The sequence below is a fragment of the Gossypium arboreum genome, chromosome 10, assembly GCF_025698485.1.
Source record: "Gossypium arboreum isolate Shixiya-1 chromosome 10, ASM2569848v2, whole genome shotgun sequence".
In the NCBI taxonomy this organism is placed as follows: domain Eukaryota; kingdom Viridiplantae; phylum Streptophyta; class Magnoliopsida; order Malvales; family Malvaceae; genus Gossypium; species Gossypium arboreum.
This window is the reverse complement of record NC_069079.1, coordinates 85677800-85685914: the sequence shown is the minus strand read 5'-3', so window position 1 is coordinate 85685914 and position 8115 is coordinate 85677800. Positions and strand designations below refer to the sequence as shown.

General features: G+C 32.2%; 2 long non-coding RNA genes across 5 annotated transcripts; one reads left to right on the top strand and one right to left on the bottom strand.

The window, feature by feature from the left end:
• The first annotated feature begins 1601 nt into the window (after positions 1-1601).
• On the top strand, positions 1602-4045 carry LOC108488442 (uncharacterized). 4 transcript variants are annotated; one of them, XR_001871759.2, is made up of 6 exons: positions 1602-1922; positions 2166-2222; positions 2301-2354; positions 2446-2540; positions 2651-2737; positions 3686-4045. It is a non-coding gene; the product is annotated as an uncharacterized LOC108488442 (long non-coding RNA). The 4 variants fall into 4 exon arrangements; XR_008272560.1 differs by lacking the exon at positions 2301-2354; XR_001871758.2 differs by having other exon boundaries at positions 2166-2354.
• Positions 4046-5707: 1662 nt separating this feature from the next.
• Positions 5708-7889, bottom strand: LOC128281684 (uncharacterized). Its single transcript, XR_008271940.1, has 2 exons — positions 7775-7889; positions 5708-5967 (listed from the first exon to the last, which is right to left on the bottom strand). It is a non-coding gene; the product is annotated as an uncharacterized LOC128281684 (long non-coding RNA).
• Between the last annotated feature and the right edge of the window lie 226 nt (positions 7890-8115).

Below are 8115 nucleotides of genomic sequence, written 5' to 3'. Positions count from 1 at the left end.
AATTTCACCTCTTGAAAAAGGGTCATCCATCCACCATTTGGAGCAGCATCCAAGTGTTCGTGAAAGCCTCGGTTCAACAAGAACAAGCGGAGAATGAGGAGCGGAGAAAATTAATCAAGCCTCGGAGATACACCAGATTTGATTCTTGTTCCCTATCCTTTTAATTTTGTTGTTGTTATGATGAACATGTCTATGAATATTTGTGATGTTGATATGTTTAATTTAATTAATATGGCTTAAATTTAATTTGTGTTAGGTTGATTGCATTTTGTCTACTTAATTTATTAAAATTGTATTTGTGTTGTTATAGGCCTTGGTAAGATGTTTGATTAAATAAAACCATGACTAAGTTATTCTTGCATTACAATTGTAAGGTAACTAATGAATTAATTATTTAAACGGATTGAAATTGTAATTAATTGACACAATACTTAATCAATGCATGTTTAATCATCTAAGGTAGTTGAGGGTTAAATTAGCAACGGTATCCAACGAAACATTAGGTTGCATAACTTGCAATATTATTGTGATTAAACTGTTTCAAGGTAGAAATACATTGTTACCTCACGTAATCTTTTATGTGCTTATGAGATTGAATTAATTGTTTGAATTGGCATAAAAATATGTACAAGAGATTATTTTAATTTCATAAGTATGTATGTGTATTAACACATTTGCTTATTAAAATTTGTTTAATCAGTTGAATAGATGTAGAGGTATAGTTAAGAGATAAATGAATTTTTGTAGGTAAGTATGTTCATAAGTTTTGTGCTTCAAAAATCACCTTGATGCTTCAAAAGTTTTGCGCTTCTAGTAGTGTTTGCCAAGTCAATTTTCGCCATTTGTGGAAATATGTCAAAAATAAATCAAAATTAATCAGAATTAATTATAAAATTAATCAAAATTCAATATGTTAATAATTTAAGTACAATTTAATTATTTTATAATTATTATATATTTTTCGACAAAAATTACTACGAAATTGCATGAATTTGAGTTAAAAAGAGCATGAAAAAATGTATATATTTTCGTGTTTCCAGCATGTCTAATGTAACGCTTACATAAGAGTCGGCTTTGTCCAATACTATGCTAACACTTTCCTAAGTTTTGGGATAGACTTGCCGAGATATGCTTTGGCCAACTCTTTGTATAAGGGTTGGAATATGCATGCCTAAGGCAACTCTTAAATAAAAGTCGGCTTTGTCTAACATTAGGCCGACTTTTGTTATACGTTTCCCAACTATATAAAAGCGTCGACATATGAAAAGTCAAACGAAATTTTTTTCTTTTTCCTACCTAAAAATTAATAAATATTATAACCTTAAAATATTATTTAAAAGAAACAATTTAAGAGTAAAAACCTCTTCTCATTTTTAGATTAAAAACTATGCATTTTTAATTAAAAATTATTAAATTACGTTATTTTTAATGACATATATTAATATTGTTAATTAAAACCAAAGTTTAGATCTTTCACTTTAATTTCTATTATACCCAACATTTATTAATATCATTTTAATATTCGTCAAATATTAAATTAAATTAAAAGTTAAATTTACACCCCAAAAAATTTAAAAGTTAAATAATAATTTTAAAAAAGAGAAGAGAAATATTCGTTGTTTGGATTTTTTCCTCTAGTCAGCAGCCGACTCCCTTAGTCACTTAACACTTTTCTAAATCCCTAGCCACCATCACTTCCTTACCCTCGTAATTCCTTTTCCCATAGCCACTCCAACACCCACTGGCCACCAGTCGGTACTCGGTAGTCACCACCCTTTTCACTTTCTCTTTTTTCCTCTTCCCACTATCGCCACCAACCCACCACCATCAGAAACCAGAAATCAACCCACAGCCGACTCCCTCTTTCCCTCTTCTCTTTTTCATCTTCCCACTGTTGTGTTTCAAGCAAACTCACCACTCTCGTAAGAATTCCCATTTCCCATTTTGCTTGATTGAAATACTATTATGATTTTTGTATAATTTCTTAGCAATCGTACTGGTTCCTTACTTTTTTTGTTGTTGACTTTTTAAGTTCTAAATTAATAGTTTATTCTTGAATTTAATTGTATTTCTAGTATTATTATTTTTTTAGCACTAAGATTTTTAAGTTTTAATCATGCAACCACTATTTTTTTAAGCACATTTCAATTTGTGTGATTAATCAGTCCAAAATCCGACCTCCAGCGTTCTCCTCATAACTTCACTAGGGGATTTCTTGTCGAGTGAGTTTCAAACCCTAATTCTTTCCAATTTTGCATGTTTATGTTATGTTTGTATACTGCTGTATTCTTTCTTGGCAGTGTTGCAATAGCTGGAATTTTACATGTTATAGCATTGAAGATATTTGATAAGAGGTTTCCTTAATTAACACCTCTTTCGTTTTTATTTATTGCGCTGTTGACAATCAGTGTGTTTATGCATAATCCTTGTTTTGTGGTGTGACAGTGCAAGATGCTCACAAGGGAAATTCCATAAAAATTACAGAGGATAGCCTGTTGGGGTTGAAGTATGATCCTACATCGATTTGGGGTTATTTTGAGGTATGTTCGCCTGCTCTGCATTATTGTGAGAATAAACCTATACTGGTTATCTTGGGATATTCACCAAACAACTTAGTTTTGGATTTATAATACTTGCTTCATTTCTGCAGCTTCACATTGAACAAGGACCTGTACTAGAATTGGTTGGTTTTCCTCTTGCTGTAGTTAAAGGCATAGCTGGACAGACATGAATGAAGGTGAATATTTCTTTTCAAAATAGAGACATGAACTTCTCAAGACACACTCAATCTATGATTCTTTTTACTATCTTGGATTGACCATAGCTAAGGATGTACAAGGAAATATACTAATATTATGTAATGCTGTGCAATTTTTATAAGGACCCACTACTGACTCTTGAAACATGTTATATGAACATTGAAACATGGAATCTATAGATGTAGTTTAATCAAGTTAAAAGCATCATAAGGTTGAAAAGCACATGATATGAATGACAACATGATTTATTTCTTCTCATTCTTGACTAGAGGAAGCATAAAATATGTTGCGCGATCACTCTGAATAAAAAACAAGATTTTGGATCTTTCAATCTTTAAGTAAAGTTCCAAGCACAAGGGTTTCACATCTAGTGGAAAAACAACAATCATTCTTGTATTTTGTTTAATGATGTTTGATTATGGATCTTTCAATCTTTTAGTCTCTGCATTTTCCTTCAATCTATCCAATTTGTTCGTTTTTACTCCCATGATCATTGAGGTTACTCATTAGGTTTATCTAGTTCCTGTTGATCATAGAAATTTGAATTCTGAGATGTCATGTTAATTAATATAAATGTGTAAAATTCAATTTCATTTCTAGGGTTCAGCTGGTTGGCAAATGAAAAAGAATTTTTATTTTCTGTAATTTCAAGTCTAAAATGTTTTAAGGCTTATAAACCTTTTAGAATGATAGTATAGAATTCAGTGGAGTGGATGCTTATGTTATATGATGCACAAGAGTTGACAGCATTAAGCATTTTCTGGTTTGTGTTTTACATTTTCTTAGGAACCTTTAAAATAAGTCAATTAATTGCTATATTTTTGGATATAGCTTTTTTTATTTTAGCTTGGCTTTCTTGTTGATTTGCTAAATTGAAGCTGGATAAATGCAATGACTTTGTGATATGATTATGTACGATATTGCAGATGATGAAGCAAAGGCACAAAGTGGAGAGAGAAGCAAACATTATGCGGAAATTGGATGGTCAAAGAATCAGGAACTTGCCAAGACTAATCCAAAGCTTGTAGCCATGAACAAGAAATTTGGAATGATTCATGGGTTATCTTCAATTGCAAGAATTTTCAAACTCATTTGTTTACTTCTGTACATTGGGTTGGATGCTGGTTGCATACATTTCCGGCTAAATGTTATGTATTTTAATTGCTGGATTGATTTTTGTTGTGAATATTCAACATTTATTTTACTTTTACTTTTATATTTTTTAAATGTATTTAAAGCACAATTTCTATCATTGTTCACTATAAATATTTATGAAAATAAATTAATATTGGAATAGTAAAAAATAGAAAAAAATGCGTTAGATGTGTCTATCCTAATCTTTTTAAGGTTAAAAAGATTAGGATAGACAAGTCTATCCCAACCTGTTTTAAAGGTTGCTTTAGACATGTCTATTTTAACCTTTTTAAGGTTGCTTTAGACAAGGTTTATTCCAACCTTTCTAAGGTTGTTTTAGACGGGCCTATCTTAATTTTTTTTAAAGGTTGTTTTAGATAAGGTCTATTTCAATTTTTTTAAAGTTGTCTTAGACGGGTCTATCTTAATCTTTTTAAGGTTGTTTCAGATGGGTTTATCTCAACCTTTTTTAAATGTCGGCATTGATTAGGTTTTTGCCAATCCTTCAATAAAGTTTGGCTTATGTTGAATTATGCCGACGGTTTTTCAAAAGCATCGTAGGACCTATGCCAATTGCACTATAGACGTTCTTGAAAGTGTCGGGTGAAGCGTCGCTGACAGCTATGCCCACCTTTTTTGCATCGTCTTAAGTAAAAAAAAAAGTGTTGCAGTAGGCTGTTTTGTTGTAGTGTTCAAGGGTTAGTATTAATCAATCCTAATTTCTTTAAGGATTTGCATTAATCATCTTTTAAAAATTAATACCCACTCACGAAGTTAAGAAATCATTCAATAAAGATAAAAAAAATAAATCTTGCATAAAAATCCTAATCCATCATAAGAAAAGTCATAATCCTAATTTTTTTTAAAGATTAATCAATAAATCATGAAAAGAAAAAGAAGAAATGTTATCAAATTGGGAGACCAACATGAAAGTATTGAAATATTGAACACCTATTTTGTAAAAATTCTAGAGAGTAAGAGAATAAAAGAAATTTGAGAAAAAAGTGATGAATGTAGGAACAAAATAAAATATTTATGTATTTTTTGGTTTTAGTGACTAAGGGTAAGGGTGTGCAAATTTCGGGTAAAACTGAATTAATTCGGTTAACTGAATTAATTCGGTCGGGGATCGGTTAATAATTTTTTGGAAGTTCGGTTAACGGTTAATTCGGAACAAAATCAGTCGGTTAACCGAATTAACCGAATTTAATAAATAATATTATAATATATAAGTATTCGGTCAGTTCAGTTAAATTTTTAGAAATATAAATTAATCGGTCGGTTCAGTCGGTTATTTTTTTATATATTTTATACTTGTTTTAAACAAAAATAAAAATATATATAAATTTCGGTTAATTCGGTTAACTGATCGGATTAACCGAAAATGTAACACCCCAAACCCGGCCCAGACGTTATGACCGGATCCGACATGCCACATCGAAGCGTTCAAAACATTTTATATTGTTGATCCGAAAAACTTACTTAGTATTTTAAAAGATAATTTCATTATAGGTTAAAGTGAATGGAAGTCATGCACCGGTAGGAAACCGGAAAAGAGGTGGTGAGTCCATCGATCGCTATACCAAGCTCCTTTCGGATCCAATCCTAGACATGCATACCGCCATTGCCACACCTTAACGTCATGGATATTTCTAGGAAACCAATTTGATTAAGTCATTTTTAGGAAAAGTGATTAATTTTGGAAAATACTTTCATTGCGGAAGCTTTGCTTGTTGTTGTGTTATTTTGAAATCAATTGTTGTTTTTTTTTTTTGAAAACGCGCCCTAAAGCTATCCAATTTCAACAGTTAAAATAAGTAATACCTATCTTAGTAATACATATTAAAACCATCAACAATAATTAAGCGGCCTTATTACATTTAAAAATCCAAAACTTCAAACGTAAATAAAAGAATGTCCAGTTCACCAAAAGAAAATCAAACTTTCAGAACGGGTGGCCACTCCGAATTCCCTCACAGCTCCAAGCTCATTATGGTTGGGGATTACCAGCATGGATGAAAATAAAAGGGGTGAGTTTGGGGAAACTCAGTGTGTAAATTAACCCAACCATAGCCTATATCACTCAAACCACGAAATAGAATTAGTTGGCCTTAGCCTGCAATGTAATCTGAATAAAGCCCATAGGCCCATAATGTAACGTAATGATATTACATGTTTATGCGAAACCCAACCCAGATTCATCCATAACACCCCTACTAGCCTTACACCATGTGGGAGACTACTCGACACACCCAACCGCTACACACCATAAAAATCGCATGAGGTGCGGATATTGTGACGAAGTCACCAGATATGAATATTGTGGCGAGCCACCGAATCAGATATATGTGGCAGAGCCACCAGATCAGATAATCGTGGCATAGCCACCAGAACAGATATATGTGGCAGAGCCACCAAATTAGATAATTGTGGCATAGCCACCAGGATGCTTCCTCCATAATATATCCCATGTCCCCATGCAATAGATATATAATCATGGCATACATCATACGTAATCGATCGTCATGCTTTTCACCAAAATTAACCCTAGGGTATAACGGTAATTTTGCACCTAGGGGTATAGCAGAATTTTCCATACATAGGGTATTATAGTAATTTAGCTGCTTTTAGGGTTTTCATGCATATCCTAACTATTTACGTACTATCGTAACACTTACCGCAAGATACTTACTTAATTGGGCCCGTTAGCCCATGAACCCGATCTTTGGCCCATTAAGCCCAAATTATCAAAATGTACTAAATCGCGTGCATCGCAGTTTATTACTTTAGATTACCAAATATACAAACCCAACTATCTTACGAGCATTCGCACACTCGCAAATTCCTAAAATACCGACTTTTCGGCATTTCGGCTTTTCGGCTTTTGCCAATCTAGTCTATGAGAGGTTGTTAGTTACACACCTGTTTGCGACGATATGCTAACGAGATCCACACACGAACTGCCTACAATTTGATTACTAACACGTTAATCTAACTATTCAAATACGAACTACGTATTAACCCCTTACAATATTCGGCCAACCACACCTACAGATCATAGTAAGCTTATAAGAAAACAATAAGCAACTCATTAACAAATTTGTGTCAATGTTTACCACATAATCATAATTTCACTGCAAGCTGTCTTCCTGAGCAAAAGTCACTAAATTATTTATAACTGGAGCTACGAAACTCCAAATCAAGTTCCGTTAATTTTCCCTGAAAATAGAATCATATATCTTCTATCCATAAAATTTTCAGAATTTTTGGTATGGCCAATCAATACCAGATTTTTCTTAAAGTTTCCTATGTTTCACTATTTGACTAATCTGACCACTCTTCATTACGAATCAAATTTCTTATTGTACAGAATTCAAAATATGTTCTCGTTTATTCCATTTGAAACTAGACTCATTAATATTTAATTACATAATTTATTCAGCTTCTAATTCATCTCCCACAATTTATGGTGATTTTCCAAAGTCACGTTACTGCTGCTGTCCCAAGCAGATTTATTATCAAATTCACTCTTTCACACATAACTTGAATACATGTTATTTAAACATGTATATCACCAATCAATCATCACATATCTATGATTTTACTTAAGTATAATCTCTATTTCATCATTTTAAAGCACAACATGTTAGCCGATTTTTCCCTTTAGCATCTAAGGCACATGCATGCTCATTTGTTTGGCTCAACTTCACCTATCTTCCATTTTTCATCAAAAGAACATGAAACAAAAACCATTTCCTTCGTTTTAATTCATGACTAAATGCTCACAACACAACTAAAAACTAAAATATGCTTCAAGAGTTAAGGTAGAATCAAGAAGAACTCATGAACATCAAGATAGAAGCAAACTACCATGAACTTACCTTCAATTTTCTTCCCCAAGTGACCAAACATTCAAGAACTTTTTCCTCTCCTTTCTCTTCTCTAACTTTTGGCTATGATGAACAAAGATGGACAAAACTTTGTTCTTTTCACCCCTTTTTCTTTTAATAAAATTTCATATTTTATCCATTTAATTCTTTAATACAAAAGACATGAAATGCCCATCATGGAACATTTACCTAAACCATTATCATGGAACATTTACTTAACCTATTATCATGGAATATTTACCTAATCCATTATCATGGAACATTTACCTAACCCATTATCAATTTGTACCATGAATTATGGATATCAAGTGCTCATATTGTCTACAACAACA